General features: G+C 40.3%; 1 protein-coding gene and 1 pseudogene across 2 annotated transcripts in view; one reads left to right on the plus strand and one right to left on the minus strand.

Moving 5' to 3' along the window:
• The window catches only part of TRIM33 (tripartite motif containing 33), a 119,507-nt gene that overhangs the window by 26,020 nt on the left and 69,937 nt on the right, over window positions 1-23,550 (plus strand). The window lies entirely within an intron of this gene.
• Window positions 19,750-22,064, minus strand: LOC139439537 (branched-chain alpha-ketoacid dehydrogenase kinase pseudogene; annotated as a pseudogene).

The following is a 23,550-nucleotide window of genomic DNA, read 5'->3' on the forward strand; positions in this document are numbered from 1 at the left end:
ATTCTGTTTTCATATTTAGTTTCATTTTTCTAATTTAGCATGGACTTAACTAAATTCTACGTTTAGGGTTGTTTTTTTTTTTTTTCCCGTTAAAGGCATTTAAAGCTATGGATTACTTTTGGGTAGGAACTGTTTATATTCATTTAGTAAAGAAATTTGGGTCACAATCAGAATATAAAATGTTAAAACCATTACCTTATTTGTGATAGAAGTTTGTTTTTAAAAGTTTTATTTATTTTTTGTTAGAGAAGTTGTAGTTTGCCCACTATCAAGAATATATATGTAAAATACAGAGTTCCCATTATACCACCATATTATTCATACCTTATTAATAGTGAGGTATATTTGTTGTAATTCATGAAATAGCATAACTATTAACTGTAGTCCATTATTTCGTTGTTTTTTTAAAAGATTTATTTATTTCTCTCCCTTCCCCGTCCCCCATTGTCTGCTCTCTCTGTCCATTCGCTGTGTGTTCTTCTGCGCCCGCTTGCATTATCAGGCGGCACTGGGAATCTGCACCTCTCTCTCTCTTTTTTAAGATTGATTGATTGATTGGTTGATTGATTTCTCTCTCTCCCCTTCCCCCCTACCCTGGTTCTCTGTTCTCTGTGTCTATTTCCTGCGTCTTCTTTGTCCGCTTCTGTTGTCAGCGGCACGGGAATCTGTGTTTCGTTTTGTTGTGTCAGCTCTCCGTGTGTGCGGCACCATTCCTGGGCAGGCTGCACTTTCTTTCGCCCTGGGTGGCTCTCCTTACGGGGCGCACTCCCTGCACGTGGGGCTCCCCTATGCAGGGGACACCCCTGTGTGGCATGGCACTCCTTGCTCACAAGAGCATCAGCACTGAGCATGGGCCAGCTGCACACAGATCAAGGAGGCCTGGGGTTTGAACCGTGGACCTCCCATGTGGTAGATGGACGCCCTAACCGCTGGGCCAACTCCGCCGCCTGCATCTCTTTTTTTGTTGCGTCATCTTGCTGCGTCAGCTCTCCATGTTGTGATGCCATTCCTGGGCAGGCTGTGCTTTTTACATGTGGTGCGGCTCTCCTTGTGGGGTGTGTGCCTTGTGTGTGGGGCACCCCTACGTGGTGGCGCCCCTGCGTGGCATGATACTCCTTGGGCGCAGCAGCACTGCGCATGGGCCAGCTTACCACATGGGTCAGGAGGCCCTGGGTATCAAACACTAGACCCTCCATATGGTAGATAGACGCTCTATCAGTTCAGCCACGTCTGTTTCCCTGTGTTCCATTGTTAACAATAGTGTTTGTTGTGTTGTGTTTTACAGTCTTATGGTTTTTTTTCTTTTAATTTTTTACACTAGTAAGATGTATATGAGCTAACATTTTCCCTTTTAATCATATTCACATATATAATTCAGTGAGGTTAAATACATTCACACTGTTGTGCCACCATCACCACCATCCATTACAAAACTTAATAATCAGCCCCAAAAGAGCCTCTGTACAGTTTAAGCATTACTTCCTATTCCTTACTCCCAACCCAGGCCCTGGTAATATGCCAGAGTCTGAGATTGCTTGCTTTTAATTATTTCATATCAGTGAGATCATCCAATGTTTGTCCTTTTATGTCTGCCTTATTTCTCTCAACATTATGTCTTCTAGTTTATCCATGTTTTCAGACAAATCAGAATTTTATTCCTTTGCTGTGCTTGAATATTACTCCATTCTATGTGTATACCGTATTTTGTTCAGCCATTCATCAATTGATGGGACACCTGGGTTGCGTCCGTCTTTTGGCAATTGTGATTAAGATTGCTTCTAATTTAATTTCAGTAAAATACAGAAACTGTCCCAGTATATAGAGCCTTTCCTCACTCCCCTTGTGCTATTATAAGCACAATTATACTATTATAGTTATGACTTTATACAGTTTAAAGATTTTTAAAGACATTAAGGGAATTTAAGGAGAAAAAATATTTTTTGGATCTTGTATATTAACCTGCACATTTATCATTTCTGTTACCTTTAATTTCTTTCTGTGGATTTGAATTATGATTGTGTTAAATTCTTGTTCCAGTAAAATACCATTCCCTCTCCCCATTATTATTATTATTGCTTTATGCAGTTTTCTTTTAAATCGATTAAGAAAAGGGAAAAAAGTCTTTCATATTTACCTTTGTTGCTATCCTTACCCAGTGCTCTTTATTTCTTTAGGTGCATCTTTATGTGCATTGGAGTCACTGTCTGGTGTTACTTCCTTTCAGTCTGAAGAATTTTCTTTAGTATTTCTTATAAGGAGGATGGTTAGCAATGAATTCTTTCTGAAGAACTACCGAACTGTCTTCCATAGCTGCACCATTTTACATTCCCACCAACAAAACTGCTACCTTTAAAAAGAAAAACAACTTTTTCTTTTTATTAAAGCAGTATTTCTTATAATGGCAGTTGGTTAGCAGTGAGTTCTCTTTGTCTCTGTTTATTTGAGGATGTCCTTATTTCCTTTTCATTTCTGAAGGTTAATTTTGCTGGATATAGTATTTTTGGTTGGCAGTTTTTTCTTTGTTTTTGAATTATGACATCCCACTGCCCTCTGGCCTCATTTTAGTTGTTGCTTGTTATTCTACTGCTCGTTTTATTGTTGTTCCATTTGAAGTCATGAGTCATTTCTCTGTTGCTCCTTTCAAGAATTTCTTTTTTTAGTTCCAAAGTTTAACTGTTTGTATCCTACAGGATAAGATCATGTTCATTAACTTTTATAATAAATGCAACAAAGGCCAAACATTTTCCTTTTTGTATTTTGTCTTGAAATACTTTGTTATGAAATAACTGTGTCATGAAATATTTTCCCTTTTGTTTTTTGTAAGTTCCATTTTAAAGGAAGAATTTCCTTTTAAACCAAAAGTTTATTAATTAGCAAGTATTTTCACTTTTCAGGAGGGAGGTCATTTTTTGTCATTGATGTCCCACCCCCACCTCCACCCTTAGGATTTATTGAATTATGACTGTAGGTATGGTCAGCATGATCTTTAATTTTTGGAATTTTTCCCCCAATGACCAAGTTACAAGATTACAGCTTGGAATTAGGAATACAAAATATACCCCTTTATTTAAGTTTAAAAAAATTCATTCTTAGATTCTGCTTGGGGCCAGATGTGTTTTGGGATATTCATATTTTAGAAAGAAAAGATTTGATACTTAAACTTACAGCAGGGTCTTAAATAGCTCAATATTTCTGCAGAAATAGTCATCTTAAGCAGGATAACTGAAGATTATACGTAGCTTCATACCAGTTCAGTTCAGGCCATTTTTGTTAAATAAACTTTAAAGCCAAACTTAGTAGTAAAAGAAAACACTTTTTTCCCCCTTGAACTTTCGACCTTGGCATTTTCGGGTGTTTTTGCCTTTTTCCCCCTAGCTCTTATCTTGTTTTTTACATATATGTTTATGACTTTTTGAATGGTACCTTTCATTTTATATAATATTCTTTTCCTTTTTTGATGGTTATCATCTTGGCTCTCTATATATCTAATATTGTTCTAACTGTATTTTTTTTTAAGTTTGCGTTGTTGGTATGTTTACCTTTTTCTTTTTCAACCCTTATTTTATATGTTTTTCTTAATTTGATCTCCAGACTATACATTTGCTTCTAGAAGTAACTATTTTCTTTTTCAGTTCTATTAATTTTTTTAAAATGAGGCCAGTAAAAAGCCTTTATTAAGAAATGAGAAAAAGTGATGGTACACACCTAAGACATGGATGTGGGCATGCTGCAGGGTGAGACATGTATCCTGCGACTCTGGGGTAGGTTTTTTTTGAGGCCTTTCCTCCTCTACCTTCCCCATATTAAGGAGGGATCTCTGCCATTTGCTTCCTGATGGTTGCCTTTCTACCTTTACCTGTTAGCGTTCAAGGAACCAGTAGGGAGGCCTTTCTGCTTAAAGTTCTCTGGGGCTTCTTTTGAGCCCAGACTATTGCTTTTTTAAATGTGGAAATCATGGTGAAGTAATTCTAGCAGACCCCAAGCCCTGTTTTTTAACGTGTTCTAATTGCATTTCTCTGATAGTTGTATCTCTTTTTAACAGTCAAAGTGTTTGGGTTTTTTTGTTATTTTTTACATAAATTAACCCATTTAAAGTTTGCTTCTTTTTATTTTTCTATTATGTCTCAGTCAGAGCCAGCTTGTTCTAATTGTTCACCTTGGTCCTCCTGCAAATTACTGAACCTCTTCAGGTGAGATATACTTGTTGTTCTCTAGTCATGGCTCTGGCTCCCTTTATTGGGTCTAGTTTGGGGGTGGCAGTATGATTATTGGGTAGTGGGGAACCAGCAGACCGTGGAAGACATGATCAACCTTTGTTTTAGCTGGCCTAACTGAATACATTTTCAAATTAGATACCTCATCCCCAGTGATGGCAGAGCCTCGCTGGCGTGCCCCCTGTTCAGCTAGTTGAGCTGTATTTGGAGAAGCATTGCTCTTATGATCCAGGCACAGAGTGATCGACACCCTCAGTGCAGAATTAAGATGGCTTTCTAAAGGAGGCAGAGAATAAGGAGATGTACTGAACCCAGGCAGCCGTGGGAACCTGAGGTTTTTTTTTTTTCCCCTTGGATTTTCTTGATCATGGCCCCAGGCTCCTTTGGGCCTCTGCAGCCCCAGTTCCTCCCAACCCCCATAACAAGTGGGGAAAAAACCCTCAGTATGCAAATTAATTCCGTAAAGGTGATCATGCACACAGACTGAAGCTCCTCTGTTCTCTCCTCAGAATATCTATAAGTTAACTTGTTTGTCAGTGTATCCTCAGCTTTGAGAGTATAAGAAGAGGAAGTGAACTGTATCTACCAGGAAGCCTCAGAATTCCTGTAGTTTTGGATTTGGGAACTTGATTCAAGAACCACCTTGAGATTTCTGGTTATATGGCATTGTTTCCAATCGGCATGGTGAAATACCATTCACTGATACTAGGGGTCAGTAGAATTTTGTTTTTTTTTTTTTGGTAAAGGACCAGATTGTAAATATTTTAGGATTGATTGACCATATACAATCTCTTTAGCTTCTTCCTTAAGTTTTTTTCTCCTTTTCCTTTAACATTATAAAAATGTGGACACTTTGTTTCAGATTATGCTGAGTATTGGAAATTGATATATATAGTAATGACATAATTTTCTGATTTAGGCAAGCTTTTTGAATTTTAGCTTAAAGATTTATCCGTATGAATTTTTGTAATTTAAACCATATGAATGGAATTTTGAGCAGGAAGTTTTATTTTAACATCTATGCTCAGTGTGTTTCTTAAATGTATTTTGTTTATTTAGGTATATTTGGTATCACTGTCAGTGTGGTCATGTATTACAATGATTTAAGCTTGACAGTTGCATATTTAGTAGTAAAATGAACTTTTGGAAATTTGCTCAGTCCTTAACACATAATTTAAATACATATTATTTGGTAGGAGTTAAGCCAAATTTTTCTAAGTTAATTATATCAGTTATTTTCTATAGTCTATCTCCAAATTTTCCCTGTACAAACCAGTATTTTTCTTTAATCGGCTTCACTTTTAGCATATCATTCTCTTTATTGCCAACTTTTTTTGTAAGAGTGGTTAACATATTTAGTATTTTACATTTTACTTCCCCACACTCCTAAAGTTGTCTGCTGCCGCCCCCATTGGTGATAAACTTCTGTAGGGAAGGTGGCTGACCTCTTCATTCAGAATCTAGCTGTTAGTTTTTGCCTCCTACTCTCTCAGCAAATATTTAATATGTTTCCTAAGTACCTATTATTTGTGATACAGAGGAAATCGAGATAGATAAGAGATGGGTGCAAAATAAAGGGAGGATGTAGTCTCAGAAAAATAGTTATACCATTTCAGGCTTGGGACTCGTGGCACTACCTCACAATCTTTTTTTTTTTTTTTTTAAGATTTATTTATTCCTGCCCCCCCCCCCGTCGTGTCTATTTGCTGCGTTTTCTTTGTCCGCTTCTGTTGTTGTCACGGTACGGGAATCTGTGTTTCTTTTTGTTGCGTCATCTTCTTGTGTCAGCTCTCCGTGTTTTCGGCACCATTCCTGGGCAGGCTGCGCTTTCTTTCATGCTGGCGGCTCTCCTTGCGGGGTGCATTCCCTACGCGTGGGGCTCCCCTACGCTGGGGACACCCTACGTGGCAAGGCACTCCTTGCGCACAAGCACATCAGCACTGGGCATGGGCCAGCTGCACACGGGTCAAGGAGGCCTGGGATTTGAACACGGACCTCCCATGTGGTAGACGGACGCCCTAACCACTGGGCCAAGTCCGCTGCCCAACCGCACAATCTTATTATTCATTAACTCCAGCCTCTTTTTCTCATTCCCTAAAATGTTTAATCCAAACTTTGAACTGTTAGCTTATAGGGTTCTTGCTCTCATCACTTAGACTGGCCTATTTCCACCTGAGAACATATCTGTGTTTCTTCTTTTCTAATTATTTTCTAAGGGGCAAAGAGGGGATTTGATGACTGAAGGTTTGTAATGCCCACTCCAGGATATGAGAAGCAGCAGCCTAGGCCTAAATAAAAAGATTGTGAGACTTTCCTGAGTACCTACTGAAGTTCGAGCATAGTATGTAATTCTAAAAGTAAAAAGTGATAAGATGGTGACAAGTTAGTCATAAATAAATATTGGAAAAAGTAGTTTATTCCTGTTTTATTCACATTTGTAACAGTTATACATATGTGTTTGTTTACTGGCTTTTGATGTTAAACCTTGTGCTTTTGCAGGTGAAAAATCTTTCCTAAATTTTCTTTTGTTTGACCAGTCAGTAATGGTATATTCAAGCATACTGTCCTTAATCTTCTTCTCCCTCAGTAATCATATCTGCACTTTTAAAATTTCAACTATTTAATACTGATGGCTTTCTTTGTGCTCTTTAGCTTCGGAACTATATTAAACATCTATCTAAAACTTACTCCTTGAACTTTGGCTAAAACCTGTTTTCCTTCATTTTAGGTAACTGTAATTGTCCAAGGGTTCTACCTACACCATAAGCTTGAGAATCTTCGAGAGTTTCTAGTTTCTTCCCCTTTTTTTCTTCCTACCACTACATCATATTCCAGTAATTCAGGAAGGCCCAAGCAATTTTGACTCGTTATCCCTATTTTATCCTGTCCATTTCTATCATGACTGCCTTAGTTCGGTCTGCTACTTGTTACTAATGGACCAAGCTTTTAACTAGACTGCTAATATTATATAGTTCTTAAGCGCACAGGCGATACATATATATATGTATATATCCCCATATACCTCACATGTTCTTAGCATGTTCTCATTCTCAGACAGGGGCAGGTTAAAATTGTTTATTGGGTGAAGGGAGAAGAGCAGAGGAGGGCAAAGTTGGGTTGAGAAACAGCAGGTAGAATAAGTGGTTGGCATAGGGTCATTATAACCACAGTAATGAGCCAATTTTTGTGACTCAAACTATAATGATGTTGTCAACTTACAGATTTCCTGGAATTACTGCTTGATAGGTTAACATGTCTTTTTTCAAAGTGTTGGTCCTCAGAGTAGCACCTTTAGCGGGAGACCAAACTGCAGTCTTACCTTTGAAACTTGTCTGTATTGGCAGGCTTGCATAGATTTTTCCACTTGATTTTACATTTTATTTGATTGAGTTTTGAGGTTCTTCCCATTTATTGTGTTGGTTTCTGTTTATTCTTCTGTGACTACAATGATTTTCTAAAATTCAAGTTTACTTGTAATAGAACAGGTTATTGTGGTTTGATATTTTAATTTCATCTTTTTAACCTCTAATACATATAACTTGTCTCTCTATATTAATCTTCAGTCCAAGTATGTTTAATTGATATTGAGTTTTAAAAAAATATTTTGAAATAATTGCAAACCTAAAGGAAAGTTGCAAATGTAAGAAAAAAATAATAGAGAACTTCAATATACCCCCTACCGAGATACCTAGATTTACCAACTTTTAACGTTTTGCCACTTTTGTTATTCATTCTTTCTAATTCATCTCTAAACCTGTGAGAAGTAGAATGCATACTTCATACTCCTTTACCATTTAATACTCTCATGTTTATTTACTAAGAACAAGGATAATCACTTAGGTAACCACATTAAGTATACTTAACAGTTTGAGAAATTTAACACTGATATAAAGCATACAGTAAAGATTCCAACATTTTCAGTTTTTCCAGTAATATCTTTTGGGTATTTTCTTCTCTATTATTAGACCCAGTTCAAGGTCATGTGCTGCATTTATTGTCATTGTCTCTTTAATCTTTCCTTTTTTTTTAAGATTTATTTCTCTCCTCTTCCCCCGCATTGTCTGCCCTCTGTGTCTATTCACTGTGTGTTCGACTGCATCTGCTTGCATTATCCGCTTGCATTATCTGGTTTCACTGGAAAACTGGGTCTCTTTTTGTTGCGTCATCTTGCTATGTCCCTCTCCATGTGTGCGGCACCACTCCTGGGCAGGCTGTGCTTTTTTCACGCAGGGCACACTCCTTGCACGTGGGGCACCTCTACACGGGGCGCTTCTGCATGACAGCACTCTCTTGCGCACGTCAGCACTGCACCTGGGCCAGCTTACCACACGAGCCAGGAGGCCCTGGGGATTGAATCCTGGACCCTCCATATGGTAGAAGGATACTCTGTCAGTTGAGCCACACTGCTTCCCTCTTTCCTCTTTTTAATAAATTGTGGTAATACATATTCAACCTAAAATTTACCATTTCAGCTACTCCCAGCAATGATTCAGCAGCATTAATCACATTGACAATATTGTACTGTTACCACCACCCATTACTGAAACTTTTTCATCACCTCAAACAGATCCTGCATCCATTGTGCAATAAATTCCCGTTCCTCCCTTCCCCCTGCCCCTGGTAACCTGTACTCTACTTTCTGTATCTGTGAATTTACATGATGTAGATATTCCATCTAAATGGAATCTTAGTATCTGTCCTTTTTTTTGTTTTTAAATTTTTATTTATTCATTTTTTAAAAAATATTACATGCAAAAAATACGAGGTCCCCATTCACCCCCACCACCCCCACCCCACCACTCCCCCCACAGTAACACTCTCCCCCATCATCATGACACATCCCCTGCATCTGGTGAGTACATGGGTATCGCTGCACCCCGTGGCCAGTGGTCCACACCATAGCCCATACTCTTCCACGTTCCATCCAGTGGGCCATAGGAGGACATACAATATCCGGCAATTGTCCCTGCAGCACCACCCCGGACAACTCCAAGTCCCAAAAATGCCTCCACATCTGATCTCTTCTTCCCATTCCCCGCACCCAGCAGCCACCATGGCCACTTTTTCCACACCAATGCCACATTTTCTCGATTATTAACCACAGTAGTTCATGCATAGAATATCATTAAGTCCACTCTAATCCTTACTGTATTCCTCCTTCCTGTGGCCCTTGGCTTGGTTGTGTCCATTCCACATCTATGTCAAGAGGGGGCATAGATTCCACATGGATACTGGATGCAATCCTTCTCCTTTCAGCTGTAGGCATTCTAGGCTCCATGGTGTGGTGGTTGACATTCTTCAACTCCATGTTAGCTGAGTGGGGTAAGTCCAATAAACCAGAGTGTAGGAGCTGAAGTCTGTTGAGGCTCAGGGCCTGGCTATCATATTGTCAGTCCAGAGATTCAAATCCCCTAGATATATCTTAAACCCCAGCACCAAATACAATTCCAGTAAAGTAGCATAAAAGTCTTGTGAAAAGAGATCCCATCTGAGTCCAGCTCCGTCACGCAGAAACACCAACTCCAAAGAAGGGCCAACTGACATGGCAATGAACCCCATCTGCCATGACCATAGAACCTGTGGGTCTCTTTAGCCCTCAAAATAACCAATACCTGGGGTTGTATCTACTTTATCTGTCTCTGAGACTCTGCTCAGGTGTGCATAAGGGCAATCCTTCTGACAACCTCCAGACTCTTTAGAGACTCATAGTCATATAAACTCATTTGTCCTTTCCATTTCCCCCTTAACTTTAGGTCAAACAGCATTTTTAACTCCTGTTATTATATGTAGACAGGGATATTCTGCTGGTCTGCGTTGAGCCTTTAATTCAAGTTCATTTTCTAGTTACGTCATCAGCTGGTACTTGGTAGTGATCCCTTGGTGCCAGGGAGGCTCATCCCCGGGTGTCATGTCCCACGCTGAGGGGAAGGCAGTGCATTTACATGCAGAGTTTGGCTTTGAGACTGGCCACATTTGAGTAACACAGAGGCTGTCAGGAGGGAACTCCTAGGCACAGTGCTGCTCTAGGCCTTGTTCTTATTTCAGGTGTATAGGCTCACAAGCATAGTCATTAGTATCAGTGGCTCACTGTTGGACCCTCATTCCTTCCTGGTCCTTGCCGTTGCACCTGGGGGACTGCCACTGCTCCCCTAGGGACCATGACAGAGTCCCCCCCCAGCCAGGAACCCAGTACCCCCCCAGCTGTTGTTTTTAATTGTTTCCACTATGAATATATCCAAACATTTCCATGCACCCTGGACACATGCCCTGTATAACTCCCTGTCAACCATATGTCCCCTGTCAATAACATCCCATAGCAGTATTCCTCTGCTGCTATTGTTGAACCACTCCGTGATCCAAAACTTCCTGAAAATTGAAGCCCAATATAATGTCAGGTTCCCTTACTAGTAAAATGGAATATAGCGATGAGTTTAAAGGTTAGATATAGAATACATATTGATTTGGAAAAATTCTATATCCTATATTTTCTTTTCTTTTTTCCCTAATTATTGAGCTTCTCTTCACAAGAGCCTTAGGTCACAGTAATTCATCTATACATTATACAGTACTCCCACATATCCGTTATAAAACCTTTTCCCTTCCACAGCGATAATCTTTTAACTTATTCATATCATATTTACTGAAACTGATGTACAGATATTGAGACAAGAGCTTTCAAACAAGGTAACATTTGTGTTTACATTGTGGTTTATACTTTAGGTTATACAGTTTTCTAAATTTTCTAGTTATCCTATGTTTTACATTATGGTTTACATTATTAGTCTGTCGTCCCCTATATGTTTTTGGTGTAATATTACATGTTTTATATCCATTCTTGTGTACTCTTGAGAAACACTTCTTTTGACCTCACATTTACTTTGGTTCCATCTATTCAATATCTATTTCCCCCTCCAATTGGGGCCCACAGTGACAGTCAATCTTCATTCATGTTCAGAGATACTTGCAACAGTGTTGAGGGCTTGACTTGCTCAACTGCCCTAATGCCCTAGGAGCCACCATTTCTCTTGAGAGATACAGTTCCCTCTATTTGATGGCATTAGTCCTCCCCAGGTTGTGGGTCTACCTTCACTCTCATTATATGGGTCTCTACCCAATGGTATAACCCACTCTGGCAAAATGAGCATTCAGATATTCCCTAGGAGTCTGTCCTGTGTCAGATTATCCCCTTTGAGTATCTTAAACAGGTAACTTTCCTAATTATATTTTGAAAAGGTTTTCTCAGCACTATACAGTATCTGTCCTTTTGTGTCTGACTTATTTTTACACAACAGATGCCTTCAGAGTTCATCCATATTGTCACATTTACCAGAACATCATTCCTTTTTATGCTTTAAGTAATACTTTGCTATATGTATTTTGTCTGTTGTTGTCTGTTGTTGGAAACTTGGGTTGATTCCACTTTTTGATTGTTGAAAATAATGCTGCTATGAACATTGGTATACAAATATCTGTTCAAGTCCTTGCTTTCAATTCTTTTGGTTATTTACCTAGAAGTCGGTTGCCAGGTGTGACCCAAGATGCGTCTTACTCATGTTACTAGAGTCCTTTAGAAGCAGAATAAAATTCAAACAATGAGGCCGCGGGACTCAAGAAGCTGAAAATCAGTGGAACCTGGAAGAGAATGGAGAGTCCAGGAGAGATTGTGTGTGCATTGCCATGCCACGGAGGAGTCAAGGACCAAGGATTGTCAGCAGCCAACCCAGACTAGTCTCCATGAAGAAAACATTGCCTTGATAATGCCTTGATTTGTACTTTAGTTTAGCCTCAAAACCATGAACTAATTAATTCCCACTGTTTAAGCCAACCCATTGCATGGTATTTGGTTGAGCAACCAAAGAAACTGAAATGCACCCCGCCCCCCCCCGCCCCGAAATAATTTGTTAGTTCTAGTAGCTTTCTTGTAGATTTTTTGGGAATTTCTGTATATAAAATCATGTTATCTGTGAATACTGAAAGTTTTACTTGTTTCTTTCCAATTTGGATGCCTTTTATTTGTTTATTTTTTCCCCCTAATTGCTCTCACTAGAACTTCCAGTAAATGTTGAATAGCAGAAGTGAAAGTGGGTATCCTTCTCTTGCTCTTGCTCTTGCTCTTGGAGGGAAAATTTTGTCTTTCACCATTGAATATGATGTTAGGTGTGGGTTTATTCATGTATGCTTTTTATGTTGAGGAAGATTCCTTCTGTTCCTAGTTTTCTGAGTGTTTTTATCTGGAAGGGGTGTTGGATTTTGTCTGGTGCCTTTTCTGCATCATTTAAGATGTGTATTTATTCCTTCATTCTATTAATGTGGTGTATTAGCCACAGGGAAGCTGATGCAAAATACGGAATTGGTTGGTTTTTATAAAGGGTATTTATTTGGGGTAGGAGCTTACAGATACCAGGCCATAAAGCACAAGTTACTTCCCTCACCAAAGTCTGTTTTCATGTGTTGGAGCAAGACGGCTACCTATGTCTACGAAGAGTTCAGGCTTCCTGGGTTCCTCTCTTCCTGGGGCTTGCTTCTCTTTCCTCTATGTGCTTACTTCCCAGGGCTCCAGCTTAAAGCTTCAGCTTCAAACTCCAACATCAAAAACTCTCAACTCTGTCCTTTGCCATGTGTTTTTGTGTTTTATCTGTGGGTCCCAACCCTTAAATGACGTGGCCCAGTCCAAGCCCTAATCATAACTTAATCACACCCAGGTACAGATCAGATTACAAACATAATCCAGTATGTATTTTTGGAGTTCATAACTATATCAAACTGCTACACTCCACCCTGTGAATTCCAAAAAAAAACATTAAAATATTTGGAATAAAACTTTAGTCAATAACAATTCAAATATACTAAATCATATCACAGTTAATTTAAAGACATAGTCTGTCTTAGGGCAAAGTCTTGTCTGCTGTAGACCTCTGAAACGTACAAAACAATCTATCTGTTTCCAATACACAGATGGACAAAGGATAAACATTTTCATTACAATAAGGAAAAATTGGGAGGAAGCATGAGTTAGGGGTCCTCTACAGTTCAGTAGACATGCAGGGTATCCTTTTCCTTGCGGCCATATGGGGACCTACCCTTTCCACCAGCTTCACCCTTTCCACCAGCTTGCCCAATTGTCGTTTTCTTGGTTCCACCCTCATCAAGCTCCATACCTCACTCTCGAAGAGTATTTGGGTGATTGCCACACCTTAGCCAATCTTTGGGTTATGAGTCTTAACCCCCTTAGTACAGTGATGTGAAGGCAACATTTCCCCTAAACTTTGGCATACAGGCTCAACCCTCTCAGAGCAACAAGTTGACTACCTGGCTTTCTCTAATCCATGGGGCGACAGGTCCACCCCTCTCAGACCTGTGGAGTGCTGATCTTAACCACCGTAATCCTTGGGGAATGTGCTTTACCCTCTCTGTAACCTGGGGTGGCAAAACTCTCTTAGAACATCGGGTGGGAACATCCACCCTCTTCAACTGCTGGGGCAGACTTACCCTCTCTGTACCCATGGGTGGGGTTCCTCTCCAAGGTGATGTCTAATTCTAGATCTCAGCTTCCATGGTTTTCCCCTTAAAGCTGTTTCTCCTTCAGTGTTTCCTTTCCGTGTCCCTTTTAGTCCAAGCTGACAGTGGTTCTGTTCATATAGATCTCTCAAAAACCTTGTTGATTTAGCATGCAAGAAGCAGGGGTCCATGCCATGAGACAGTAAGACTTTCCTCAAGTCTTTCTGAGATAACTGCATCTTCAAACTACAAGTTCCAAGTTTAGTTAAGTCTGCCAGTGGGGTACTTTCATCTGGGAGCTTGATTTCCAGAGACCTGGGATTTCCAGAATTATTTTGTTTTTTCTTTGTGTCTGACAGTTCAGTTCTCAGTATATCTTTCTTGTCTAGCATTTTGCTTTCAGCTGCAAGCAGAGGCTAAGCTTCTTTCTCTGGGTTTACTTTAGAAATTTCTTCAGCTAAATGCCCAGGCTTGCCATTTTCAAATTCTGCCTTTTTAACACCAGGAGTTAATCTTGCTAAAGTTCTCTGCAATTTTAAGACATAGATCGCCTTTCCTCCATTTTCCAATTATAGTTTCATCCTTTACTTCTAAGGCATCATAAAAAGTCTCCTTAGCATCCATATTGCTATCAACAGTCTCTTGAAAGCACTGTAGGTCTTTTCTTCCAAGCATCTCACAATTCCTCCAAAAAAATATCCCTTACCCATTTATAAAACCATTCCAGCATTTTGGTAATTGCAAAAGCACTTCCCCATTCCTCGGTGCCAAATTCTGTATTAGTCAGCCAAAGGGGTACTGATGCAAAATACCAGAAATTCGTTCATTTTTATGAAGGGTATTTATTCGGGGTAGGAGTTTACAGATACCAGGCCATAAAGCATAAATTGCTTTTCTCACCAAAGTCTTTTTTCCTGTGTTAGAGCAAGATATCTGTGAGGGTTCGGGCTTCCTGGGGAATCCTCTCGTCCAGGATCTTGCTTCTTTCTGGGTTCAGGATTCCTCTCTTCCCAGGGCTTACTTCATCCTGGGCTCAGGGTTCCTCTCTACCTGGGGCTTGCTTCTCTTTGCTCTGTGTGCTTACTTCCTGGTGCTCCCGCTTAAGGCTTCAGCATCAAACTCTTAACATCAAAACTCCAACATCAAAAACCCTCACTCTGTTCTTTGCCATGTCTTTTGTCTGTGAGTCTCCACCCACCGAGGGGTGGGGACTCAATGCCCTAATGACATGGCCCAACCAAAGCCCTAATCATAACTTAATCACGCGCAGCCAGGTACAGCCCAGATTATAAAACATAATTCATTGTCTATTTTTGGAATTTATAACTATACCAAACTGCTACATGTGGTTTATTACATTGATTAATTTAATTATTTTGAAACATCCTTATATTCCTAAGATAAATCCCACATGGTCATTGTGTATGTGCCTTTTAATGTGCCGTTGGATTCAGTTTGCCAGTATTTTGTTAAATAATTTTGCAAAATAAAGGATGTTGGTCTGTTGTAATTTTCTTTCGATAGTTTTATTTGTCCTCTGTTAATTTAGGGGATTCTGGCCTCATAGAATAAGTTTGGAAGTGTATCCTCCTCCTCTTTAATTTTTTGGAAGAGTTTCCAAAGGATTGGTAATTAATTCTTTTTTAGTATTTGCAAAAATCCGCCAGAGAAGCCACCTGGTACTGGGCTTTTCTTTATTGTTTTTTTTTTTTTTTTTTTTACCTATTCAGTTTTACTTGTTACTGGTCTCTTGATCTATTTCTTTCTTGAGTCCATTAAGTAATTTGGCCATTTCTTTTATGTTACCATTATTACTGACGGGGTTGGTAGTAATGTCCTCCTTTTCATTTATGATTTTTGCCATTTACATCTCTTTTTTTTTTGGCAATCTAGGTAAATTTTTGTTAATTTCACTCATTACAAAAAAATCACTTTCTGGTTTCATTGTGTTTTTTTTCCTGTTCTTTAATTTATCTTGAAAGTATTCTTTATTAGTTCCTTCCATCTGTTCACTTTGGGTTTAGGTTTTACTCTTTTTCTAGTTCCTTCCAGTGTGTGAGATTAGGTTTCTGATTTGAGATCTTCATTAATGTAAGAATTTACAGCTATGCATTTTTCTCTGAGCACTGCCTTCAATGTATCTTATATATTTTGGTATGTGGTGTTTTTTAAGGAGGTACTGGGGATTGAATATGTGGTATTTTTGCTTTCATTCTTCTCAAGCTATTTCCTACTTTCTCCTGTGATTTTTTTTTCATTGATCAGTGGTTGAGTGTATTGTATTAATTTCCATATAATTCTGACTATTTCAGTTACCCTTCGTTAATGATTTTTTGCTTCATTCCAATGTGGATGGAAAAGATACTTTGTATAATTTCAATCTTTTAAGATATTTTGAGTTGTTTTAAGACCTAAATAAGTGGGGAAGTGTACTTGGCCCAGTGGTTAGGGCATCTGTCTACGACACGGGAGGTCCGTGGTTCAAACCCCGGGCCTCCTTGACCCGTGTGGAGCTGGCCCATGTGCAGTCCTGGTGCGTGCAACGAGTGCCCTGCCACACAGGGGTGTCCTCTGCCCAGGGGAGCCCCACACACAGGGAGCGCACCCCATAAGGAGAGCCACCCAGTTTGAAAGAAAGTGTAGTCTGCTGAAGAATGGTTCCGCACACACAGAGAGCTGACACAAGATGACGCAACAAAAAGAAACAAAGATTCCTGTGCCGCTGACAACAACAGAAGCAGACAAAGAACGTGCAGCAAATAGACACAGAGAACAGACAACTGGGGCAGGGGAGGGGAGAAGGGGAGAGAAGTAAGTAAATAAATAAATCTTTTTAAAAAAAGACCTAATAAGTGGTCTATGCTAGAGATTGATCTGTGTGAACTGGAGAAGAATATATATTTTGGTGTTTTTGGACAATGTGTTTTCTATATATATCTGATAGGTCTAGTTGGTTTTTAGCATTTTTCTTATTGTTGTTCTCTCTAATTCTATCCATTAAAGTGGTGAATTGAAGTTTTCTAATAATGTAGTTTATTTCTCCATTAAAGTCTGTCACTGATTTCTTTCTGTATTTTGGGACTTTTGTTAAGTATATCATATGATTTATAACTATATCTTTTTGATAGATTGACCTGTTTATTAATATATAGTGTTTTTCTTCCCCATTTTTTGACTAAAGTCTACGTAGTATATCCACCCCCTTTCTTTTTTTTTACATGGAGTATATTTTATCCTTTCACTTCCAGTTTACTCTTACAACTTTGAATTTAAGGTGAGCCTTTTTTAAACAGCCTATCATTGGGTCATGTGTTTTTATCCTTTCTGACAACCTCTGTGTTTTGACTGGAGTTTACTAATTAGTAATCAGTAATAATCAAAATTCCTACCTTCTTAAAATTTTACTTTAGGAGGTACCAGAGATTGAACTCAGGACCTCATACATGGAAGGCAGGTGTTCAGCTCTTGAGCTACATCTGCTCCCCAAGGACTCATATCATTTTGCTCCTTGTTTTTTTTTTTTTTTTAACCCTTATACTTTCCCCCCCATATTTCATCCATTACTGCCTCCCTCCCTCCTTTCTAAGTCTTTGGTAGTGAATCCTTTAAATTACTTTAACATTTCTTTTTGCATGTATTTTTCAGATATTTTCTTTGTGGTTACTGTGGGGTTTAAATTTAGCATCCTGAATTTATATCACTTTTGTTTGATTTGATACCAACTCTACTTCATTTGCATATACTATGTTCCTGTACTTCTGCATCCCCCATCTATGTCGTTGTTCTCAGTAATTACATCTTTTGCAATTGTTTGTCCGAAACCTTAGATTTATCCTTAGTAAGTGTACATTTGCATTTTAGATCCTGTAAGAAGTAAAAAGTGGGGTTTTAAACCAAAAATTCAATTGACTAGCATTTATATTTACCCACATTATTACTTTAACTGGCGATCTTTATTGCTTCATATGACTTTGATCTGTTTTTCTTACAGCACTTTAAGACATTATCCCATTGTCCTCATTTGCCTCAGTGATTTTAGATGAGAAATCTTCACAAATGAGAAATTGAGGCTTCTTTGTAAATGACACATTGTTTCTCTGTTGTGGCTTTTAATATTTTTTGTCTTTGGCTTTTGATGTTAAAATATATGTTGGTGTGGGTTCTGAGTTTATCCTGTTAGGAGTTTGTTCACCTTCTTGAATGTGTCTATTCATATCTTTCCAAAAAATTGGGTAAGTTTTCATCCTTTATTTCTTTGCATATTCTTCTGCCCCTTTCTTTCTTCTTTTGGGACTCCCGTAATATGTATATTAATATGCTTGATTGTGTCCCTCAGGCCTTGTTTCTTTTTCTTTCATTTTTCTTTCTGCTTCTTAGACTACAGAATTTCACCTGTCTCCAAGTTGACTGATTCCTCTGCCAACTCTAACCTGCTGTTGAACACTTTTAGGGGAAATTCTTTATTTCAGTGATCTTACCAGTGGTTTTCCTGTATTTTTCTTTCATTTGTGTGATACCTTTGTTAGTCTGCCTAAGGGGTGCTGATGTAAAATACCAGAAATCTTTTGGCTTTTATATAGGGTATTTATTTGTTACCATGCCGTAAAGCATAGGTTACTTCCCTAACCAAAGTGTGTTGCCACATGTTAAAGCAAGGTGGCTGCCGACATTGACAAGGGCCTTCCTCTTCCTCTTAAGGCTCCATAGTCCCAGCTGCTTCCAATATCAGCTGTAGGCTGGGGTAGGTCTTGTCTTTCTCTCCCAGGGCTCATTCTTCCACAAGGTCAGCTATAGACTTTCAGGCTCTCTTGCTTCCTGGGGCCTCTGCTGGGTCTGTGGATCTGTCTATTCCTCTGTGTTCTTCTCTTGTGTGTTTACTTCCCAGGGCTCCAGCTCAAAACTCCAAATTTCTCTTCTGCCATGTCGTTTTCTCTTAGTTCCTGCTCATCAAGGGGACTGGGACTCAACGTCCTACTGATGTGGCCCAATCAAAGCCTTAGTCATTATTTAATCAAGTAAAAGTGAAACTTCTGAATTCAGTACAATCTAATATGCCCAGAAGGAACAGACCAGTTTACAAACCTAATCCAGTATCCATTTCTGGAATTTATAAACAATGCCAAACTACTGCATTCCACCCTCTGAATAACAAAAGAACATTACAATGTTCAAAAAACTGTATTTCAGTAGCAATACTAAGTACAAAATCATATCACAATCAGTTTATGAAAATACAGTTTGTCTTGGGGCAAAGTTCTGTCTGGCTGTAGACCTCAGAAACTTACAAAAAACAATTTATCTCCTTCTAATACACAAATGGACAGATACAGATAAATATTTGCATTGCCATAAGGAGAAATTGCGGTGGAAACCTGAGTCATGTGTCTCCTACAGTTCCATAAACCTCTGCAGGGCATACTTGATTAGATGTCAAATTCTGAGAGTTATTCTTAAGATGATTGTTTCTTCTCCCTGGGGCCACATGGGGATCCACCCTTTCCACAGGCTTTCCCAAAGGCCATTTTCTTGGTTCCATCCTTATCAAGCATCTAGGTGGCAATCAAGCTCCAGACTTCACCCTCCAAGAGCTTTGGAGTTATTGCCATACTTTGCTCAATCTTTGGAGTAAAGTCTTAACCCCCTAGTACAGTGAAGTGAAGACAGCATCCTTCCTAACCTTTGACATACAGGCCCAGCCCTCTCAGAGCAGTGAGTTGGCGACCTGGCCTTCCCTAATCCATAGGGGACAGGCCCACCTCTCTCAGACCTATGGGGTGATGACCGACCTCAGCCTCCTTCCTTAAATCAGTACAGTGCTATCTCTTTATTGAAATTCTTTTTTCCCCACTTCTTTTTTTTTTGGCATTCAAAATGTGAACTTTAATAAACAGCAGGTCAGAGTGGGAGGCCCCCCAGGAGTGAGAATGATGGAGCTGATGCTGGAGGCCTCAGGAGTTCCCACATCCCCACTCCAAGGCCTGGAGGCAGGGAAGCAATGGACCCTGCCGAAGGGGGTTGGGTGCCCAGCTCCATGTAAGTCCATCTGTCTGGGGACCTAGGACCCAAGATGCAGCAGCGTGTGGAGCAGGGGTGCCCTGCCTGGCCTGGAAGGTCCCTGCAGGGAGAATGGCCCAGGCTGGGCAGGCGAGTGGGCCAAGGGCTCTGGGGTCAAATGCGGAAGCTCTCCTCCCGGCCATCGATGTGGCGGAGCCGCAGGTAGACGTCCGTGCCAATGCCCTGCAGGGACTGCAGCCGCAGGGAGCCCCCGAGGTACTCCGCGTAGGCCCATGACGTGGGCAGCCCGAAGCCAAAGCCATGCATAGGTCCTGACTGGTGGGCGCTGTGCATGTCCAGGTGGCCAAAGAGAGGGCTGATCCGGGGGTCCTGGGTGCTGGCCTCGGCCGTCGTGAAGTGGTAGTCCATGACTCGATCCAGGTCTTTGTGAGCAATTCCCCCACCCCAGTCTGAGATCCTGATGACGAGATCGATATCGTTGTTGGCAATGGTGATGACCACATCTGGGACATTGTAGGGATTGTCTAAGTGACTGTCCATCGTGGCTCTCATGGCATTCTTGAGCAACTCGGGCAGTATGTAGTGCAGCGGCATTGGGATGAAGGGGAAGCGGGCAGCCACATGCCCGTTGATGCGCACGCGGGGGGCATTGCCGTACTTGTGCTCACACAGGCGTCTGGCAAAGTCCACCCACTTTTCAATGATCTTCTTTGGTGAGAGGCGAGTGCAGATGATGCCAACAAAGTCAGGCTTGTCCTCGTGTAGCGCCAGGTGGTGTGTCGCCAACATGCGGATCCCGAGCCGTGAAGTCAGCGTCTTGTCTAAGAAGTAGCGGACGAGCTTCTCATCCTCTGTATGCTTCCTGCTCTCCCGCAGGCCTTCAGCTAGGAGCGTCACCACGTCCTTGTGGTCGTCGAGCAGTTGTCGCACCAGCTGGCAGTACTGGGCCTCATCTGCCTGGTCTTTGATCGGAGGGAATTCTGTCAGCTTCTGGAAGGCACGAATGAATGTACAGCTCGTGCACATGCAGAATGGTGTTTTCCCACTTCTTGTTTGCCTAATTTCCTGTAATTCTTTTTCCATGTTTCCCTTTAGCTGTTTGAAACTACTTTGGACAGTTTTTAAAATCTCTTTGGTATGTCCAAAGCTTGGTTTTCTGTATTGATGATTTCTAAAGCTCTGTCTCTTACGTTCTTGGGCCATTGTTTGTTTTTGCTTTTGCTTGCCTTGTAATCTTTTGTCATACACTTTTTTTTTTCTTAAGTGGTGACAAACACTTTGCAGCGTAGAAAACCAGGTCTTTGGCCTCCTTTGGAAACACTGGATTAGAAGCTCATAAGGAAGGGTGGGGTTAGGAGGCTGTGGGAGTAAAGCAGGTGAGAAGTGATAAAAGCTCCACTTGACCAAGGTCAAATGGGCCATTTAGTTTTAAAAAGGGGAAAGGGGCTGTGAAGAAAGATTATAGAAGATTCTAGGCTTCAAACCCCATTGAAGTTTGCTTGGACTCTGACATGACTGTGACCACCCAGTCCTGGACAAGATAACCATTGGGGTTAATTTTATAAACAGTGCTGCCATTTGAATCGACATGGGCTATTTTATGACATTAGGTATATTCTTGACTAATTGAAAATGTTGTGCCATGCCACATGGTACGTTGGAATGTTTTAGTTTTAGTCACTAAGCTGTCTTTTTTAAGCTTTTCTATAGCTCGTGTTATGACTGAGTTATCCTTGAATGCTAGGAGTTAAGAAAGACAAAAGAAAACACCTTTCCAGTCACTTGTGCAAGTTTTCTCCTTCAGTAATTCGTCTTAAGTAGTCTCAGTAACAGCCCAAGGTGAAAGAATACGGTCTTCCTGATCCTTTTTGAGTGTGTGTTGTCCTGGGAATGTGTGCCTTGCCTTAGGAATTCCCTCATTTACCCAGATGTGAATGTTCCCTTTTCCCCTAAGAAATGGTCGTTCCTCCTAGTCCCAGGTCCTATATTTTATGCCTTAAAGCTGTTATTTCTTTGTGCCAGGCAGGTACACCTTGCTTGCTTTTTTATTATATGTTAGCTGCCCTGCTGTCTCTATCTGGTGGGCAAGATGTGATGTGGTAAGCCTGCAGTGAGTGTCCTGATTCATTCCTTCAGGCTGGCACGCTCAAGAAATTGGTATAGACATATATGTATCCTAATAAGTGCATAAAGATTAGGCTGTACCTTTTGGACCTGGGACCGGAGACATGTGTTGAAGATATCCATATTATCTTCTGGTATTGGTTTTTCCTGATGAGAAGTCTGCCCAGAAGTGATAAATCCAGCAGCATTATGCATAATACTGTTCAGGGACATTGGGATTGGCTTTGGAGTCTCGGTTTCAGTTTTATATAATGATCAGAACTCACCATGTCGGTACTGAGTGATTGAATCAGGAGCACACTCATCTGATGTACACTGATTACAAAGGCATACTCATGAACTCACTTGGAAACTAAAATGGTTCTCATTCCAGAGCATGCATTTATATAATTTCATTTGTAAGTATTTAAAAATATATTTATTGTTAGGTTTTTGTTAAGTTTAGAAGCAAATAGAAAATAAGGATCCCTAAAAAAAACCCTCGCCCTCTAATTTTGTATTAGGGGTAAAATACCCTGGCTGTTGGGTCATCTGCCAGATAAAAGTAGTCAACATAGGAGTGGGATTGACTGTTATCTATAGACTTTCATTTATTTCTCTGTATTTCGTTAGGGCTTCTTTCATTCCTGAAGTTTCTGAATTCTAAACTTCTCTGAAAATCTCTAAGGTAAATAATATTTTCTCAGATGTATTCCTTCCTTCCTTGAATACTCTGAGCTGGATTTCTTCAGTGTTCAGTTATCCTTTTCCATCTAGATTTCTTGAAATTGTTTATATTCTGATTTGTGTACCTTGCCTCTTATCTGACTCTCATGTTCTTGGATATTGTTATCTTTTTTTTTTTTTTTTCAAGGTAATGTGTGCTGAGGATTGAATCTGGGACCTTGTATGTGGGAAGCCTGTGCTCAACCACTGAGCCACATTGGCGTCCCTGAGTTGGTTTTTTCATTTGTTTTGTTTGTTGTTTTTGTGTTTTTTCAAGAGGTACCAGGAACTGAACCCAAGACCTTCCATGTGGGGGGTGGGCACTCTACTGCTTGAGCCACTTTGCTTTCCTTGTGATCTTTTATTTTTTTAGTTTTATTTTTTTTAAAGATTTATTTATTTTTTTAATCCCCTCACCCCCTCCCCCAGTTGTCTGTTCTCTGTGTCTGTTTGCTGCGTCTTGTTTCTTTGTCCACTTCTGTTGTCAGCGGCATGGGAAGTGTGGGCGGCGCCATTCCTGGTCAGGCTGCACTTTCTTTCATGCTGGGCGGCTCTCCTTACGGGGTGCACTCCTTGTGCGTGGGGCTCCCCTACGCGGGGGACACCCCTGCGTGGCGCGGCACTCCTTGTGCGCATCAGCACTGCGCCTGGGCCAGCTCCACACGGGTCAAGGAGGCCCGGGGCTTGAACCGTGGGCCTCCCATGTGGTAGCCAGACGCCCTAACCACTGGGCCAAGTCCGTTTTCCCTCCCTTGTGATCTTTTAAATTTATTTATTGTTTTGTTTTGTTTTTAAGGAGGGACTAGAAATTGAACCTGGAATCTCCTATTATTTATTGTTTTAATGGTTGTTTGGAAAAGAGAAAGATCAGTCATAAAGGAGTATGATGTTAGTCTGCCACCTTGAACTAGAAATTTATAAGAACCTTAGAATAGGCTTGTTTTGTTTCTTAAAAGTGAATATCCAGCGGGACTGCATTCCTACCTTAGAACTT

The sequence above is a fragment of the Dasypus novemcinctus genome, chromosome 9 (genome assembly GCF_030445035.2).
Source record: "Dasypus novemcinctus isolate mDasNov1 chromosome 9, mDasNov1.1.hap2, whole genome shotgun sequence".
Taxonomy (NCBI): Eukaryota; Metazoa; Chordata; class Mammalia; order Cingulata; family Dasypodidae; genus Dasypus; species Dasypus novemcinctus.